The sequence below is a fragment of the Eriocheir sinensis genome, chromosome 29 (assembly GCF_024679095.1).
Source record: "Eriocheir sinensis breed Jianghai 21 chromosome 29, ASM2467909v1, whole genome shotgun sequence".
Taxonomy (NCBI): Eukaryota; Metazoa; Arthropoda; class Malacostraca; order Decapoda; family Varunidae; genus Eriocheir; species Eriocheir sinensis.
Window position 1 is genome coordinate 5,834,768 of NC_066537.1, and position 5,000 is coordinate 5,839,767.

The window sequence follows — 5,000 nt, forward strand, 5'->3', positions numbered from 1 at the left end:
CCACGGGTTGGCTGTTAAGTTGACGTAGCGCGGGAGGCATATGAAGGTTTGTGTGTGATGTGTGTGTGTGTATGTGTGTGTATGTGTGTGTGTGTGTGTGTGTGTGTGTGTGTGTGTGTGTGTGGGTGTGTGTGTGTGTGTGTGTGTGAGAGAGAGAGAGAGAGAGAGAGAGAGAGAGAGAGAGAGAGAGAGAGAGAGAGAGAGAGAGAGAGAGAGAGAATAAGACAAATGAGAATGATAAACAAAGAAAAAAAGAGAAATAGAAAAACAAAGAAACAAAGAGAAAGAGATAGACAGAATAAAAGGAAAGATAAAAGAAAAGAAAGAAAACAAATAAAATAAATAGACAAAGAATAAGATAAAATGAAGAAAAGAAGAAGAAAAAAGAAAACAAACAAATAAAATGATAAATATAGATAGATAAATAGACAGATAGATAGATGGATAGATTAATAGACACAATGGCCTATATAAGAAGTGTGTTGGTGAGGGGGGGGGGGACAGTGTGTGTGTGTGTGTGTGTGTTAGGTCTTAGGAGAGGGGAAGGGAAGGGAAAGGAAGGGGGCTGTGTGTGTGTGTGTGTGTGTGTGTGTGTGTGTGTGTGTGTGTGTGTTTCAGGTAAGGTGAGGACTTGATTGGGTTACACTGATTAGGTTTGTGTTTAAAAGTCCAGGTAGATTGTGTTACCTGGAACCTTATTTATTTACCAGTTCCTCAAATTACGTGTATGAGGCTTCTTTTTTATAGTGTGGATTTTTTTGTTTTTATTTTTTTCTCGTTTCTTTAATATTTTCTTTTGTTAAGTCTATCATATTATTTCTTTTCACTATTTCTATTTCTTGTTCTTTCTTTCTTTCGTTCTCTTTATTAATTCTTTTTCCTCGCTTTCTATTCGTTATTTCACCCCTTACTTTCTTCTTTTTTTTGTTATTTCATTGTTTTAGTTTATCATTTCTCTTTCTTTTTCTTTCTTTTTCTCTTTCTTCCTCTCTCTACTTCATTTTCTTTCCTTCCTCTCTTCATTTACTTCTATAATTACTACATTACTTCCTTTCATCCTTTCTTTCTTTTTTTGTTATTTCATTGTTTTAGTTTATCATTTCTCTTTCTTTTTCCATCTTTATCTCTTTCTTCCTCTCTCTACTTCATTTTCTTTCCTTCCTCTCTTCATTTACCTCTATAATTACTTCTTTACTTTAGTTTATCATTTATATCTCTATCTTTTTTCTTTCTTTCTCTTTCTTTCTTTCTTTCCTTCCTTCTATCTGTCTATCAGTGTTTCTATTCAGTGACTTAATACATATCTACTTATCTATCTCTATCTACTTTCTTTCTTTCTTGTTCTTTCTTTCTTTCCTTCCTTCTTTCTATCTATCTTTCTATTCAGTAACTTAATACATATCTACTTATCTATCTCTATCTACTTTCTTTCTTTCTTGTTCTTTCTTTCTTTCCTTCCTTCTTTCTATCTATCTTTCTATTCAGTAACTTAATACATATCTACTTATCTATCTTCCCATCTATACATGTCTATCTATCTATCTGTGTCTATCTAACAATCTCTCCATCTATCTTTCTATATACCTATCCATCTATCTATCTATATCTATCTATCTCTCTCTCTCTCTCTCTCTCTCTCTCTCTCTCTCTCTCTCTCTCTCTCTCTCTCTCTCTCTCTCTCTCTCTCTCTCTCTCTCTCTCTCTCTCTCTGTGTTTTCCTATGTTTAAGTGATGCGGGGACTCGTTTGTTAGCGGCCAATCCCCTCCCAGCTTTCGCGTCCTCGTAGCCAATAAGAACCGAGTTATTACCCTGATCTCCTTTGCTGCCAGCCAATCATCGTGTGTGGGGGGAGGGGAGGGAAGGGAAGGGAGGGGAGAGGAGTGGAGGGAAGGGAAGGGAGGGGGAATGTGTTTGTGTGTGGAGGAGAGGGGAAGGAGGTGGGAGAGGATGGAGGGAAGAGGAAGGAAGAGGAGAGAGAGAGAGAGAGAGAGAGAGAGAGAGATTGATTGACAGACAGACACAGATAAAAAGAAGGAAAGAAAGAAAGAAAAAGAAAAAAAGAGAGAGAGAGAGAGAGAGAGAGAGAGAGAGAGAGAGAGAGAGAGAGAGAGAGAGAGAGAGAGAGAGAGAGAGTCGCACTGTGGTGGTTTCATTCACAAGATTAAAATATTTTGCTTTCTTACACGCCGTTTAAAACACACACACACACACACACACACACACACACACACACACACACACACACACACACACACACACACACACACAGAATCTCTCCATTACGGTCTTTCGTTTACATGTAAATCTAGTCATTAGAGGAAAGGCGTCCCGTGTAGACACTGGGAAACAAGTTTATGAATATTTTACCAGCAGGAAGGGAAGGGAAGGGACGGGAGAGGAAAGAAAGGGAAGGGACGGGAGAGGAAAGAAAGGGAAGGGAAGGGAAGGGACGGGAGAGGAAAGAAAGGGAAGGGAAGGGAAGGGACGGGAGAGGAAAGAAAGGGAAGGGAAGGGAAGGGACGGGGAAAGAAAGGGAAGGGAAGGGAAGGGAGAGGAAAGAAAGGAAGGGAAGGGAAGGGAGGAGGAAAGGGAAGGGAAGGGAAGGGAGTGAGGGATTGACAAGTTGACAGTTGGGGTTGGGACGGGCGAGGATGGGAAGGGAAGGGACGGGAGAGGAAAGAAAGGGAAGGGAAGGGAAGGGAGTGAGGGGTTGACAAGTTGACAGTTGGGGTTGGGAAGGGAGAGGAGGGGAAGGAAAGGGATGGGAGAGGAAAGAAAGGGAAGGGAAGGGAGTGAGGGATTGACAAGTTGACAGTTGGGGTTGGGAAGGGAGAGGAGAGGAAGGAAGAGACGGAGAGGAAAGGAAGGAAGGGCAGGGAGTGAGGGATTGACAAGTTGACAGTTGGGGTTGGGAAGGGAGAGGAGGGGAAGGGAAGGGACGGGAGAGGAAAGAAAGGGAAGGGAAGGGAAGGGAGTGAGGGATTGACAAGTTGACAGTTGGGGTTGGGAAGGAAAGGAAGGGAAGGAAGGGACGGAGAGGAAAGAAAGGAAGGAAGGGAAGGGAGTGAGGGATTGACAAGTTGACAGTTGGGGTTGGGAAGGGAGAGGAGGGGAAGGGAAGGGACGGGAGAGGAAAGAAAGTGAAAGGAAGGGAAGGGAGTGAGGGATTGACAAGTTGACAGTTGGGGTTGGGAAGGAGGAGGGGAAGGAAAGGAATGGGAGAGGAAAGAAAGGGAAGGGAAGGGAAGGGAGTGCGGGAATGACAAGTTGACAGTTGGGGTTGGGAAGGGAGAGGAGGGGAAGGGAAGGGACGGGAGAGGAAAGAAAAGGAAGGGAAGGGAAGGGAGTGAGGGATTGACAAGTTGACAGTTGGGGTTGGGAAGGGAGAGGAGGGGAAGGAAAGGGATGGGAGAGGAAAGAAAGGGAAGGAAGGAAGGGAGGGATTGACAAGTTGACAGTTGGGGTTGGGAAGGAAAGGAGGGGAAGGAAAGGGATGGGAGAGGAAAGAAAGGGAAGGGAAGGGAAGGGAGTGAGGGATTGACAAGTTGACAGTTGGGGTTGGGAAGGGAGAGGAGGGGAAGGGAAGGGACGGGAGAGGAAAGAAAGGGAAGGGAAGGGAAGGGAGTGAGGGATTGACAAGTTGACAGTTGGGGTTGGGAAGGGAGAGGAGGGGAAGGGAAGGGACGGGAGAGGAAAGAAAGGGAATGGAAGGGAAGGGAGTGAGGGATTGACAAGTTGACAGTTGGGGTTGGGAAGGAGAAAGGGAAGGGACGAAAGAAAGGGAAGGGACGGGAAGGGAGTGAGGGCGTGACAAGTTGAGAGTGGGGGTTGGGAAGGGAGAGTAGGGGAAGGGAAGGGACGGGAGAGGAAAGAAAGGGAAGGAAGGGGAGTGAGGGATTGACAAGTTGACAGTTGGGGTTGGGAAGGAGAGGAGGGAAGGAAGGGACGGAGAGGAAAGAAAGGAAGGGAAGGAAGGGAGTGAGGATTGACAAGTTGACAGTTGGGGTTGGGAAGGAGAGGAGGGAAGGGGAGGGAAGAGGAAAGAAAGGGAAGGGAAGGGAGTGAGGGATTGACAAGTTGACAGTTGGGGTTGGGAAGGGAGAGGAGGGGAAGGGAAGGGACGGGAGAGGAAAGAAAGGGAAGGAAGGAAGGAGTGAGGGATTGACAAGTTGACAGTTGGGGTTGGGAAGGGAGGAGGGAAGGAAGGGATGGAGAGGAAAGAAAGGGAAGGAAGGGAGTGAGGGATTGACAAGTTGACAGTTGGGGTTGGGAAGGGAGAGGAGGGGAAGGAAAGGGATGGGAGAGGAAAGAAAGGGAAGGGAAGGGAAGGGAGTGAGGGATTGACAAGTTGACAGTTGGGGTTGGGAAGGGAGAGGAGGGGAAGTAAAGGGATGGGAGAGGAAAGAAAGGGAAGGGAAGGGAGGGACTGACGAGTTGACAGTTGGTGTTTGGAAGGGAGAGGAGGTGAAGGGAAGGGAAGGGAGGGATTGACAAGTTGACAGTTGGGGTTTGGAAGGGAGAGGAGGGGAAGGGAAGGGTGAGGAAGGGATGGGAAGAGAAGGGAAGGGAAGGGAAGGGAGGGAAGGATTGATGAGTTGACAGTTGGGGTTTGGAAGGCAGAGGAGGGGAAGGGAAGGGAAGGGAAGGGAAGGGAGGGAAGGATTGATAAGTTGACAGTAGGGGTTTGGAAGGGAGAGGAGGGGAAGGGAAGGGAAGGGAAGGGAGAGGAAGGACATGGAAGGAAAGAAAAGAGAAGAGAACGGAGGGAAAGGGAGCGGGAAAGGATGGGAAGGGAAGGGAAAGGAGGACGCAGAAAATGAAAGTAGAAGTTGAAAGTGAGAATATGGTAAGAGAGAGAGAGAGAGAAGCTGAAGTGACAAACGGAAGGGCACAGGAAGGGAATGGAAAGAGAATGGAGGAGACAGAGAAGGGAAGGGAAGGGAAAGTCGAGAGTGGAGAGAGTGCGTTTGTATGTACTGATTATGCTTAGTGTGTGTGT

General features: G+C 46.5%; 1 protein-coding gene across 1 annotated transcript in view; it reads left to right on the plus strand.

Moving 5' to 3' along the window:
- LOC127005274 (cell adhesion molecule Dscam2-like) overlaps positions 1–5,000 on the plus strand; it is a 130,892-nt gene that overhangs the window by 45,548 nt on the left and 80,344 nt on the right. The gene's annotated exons all lie outside the window — the stretch shown is intronic.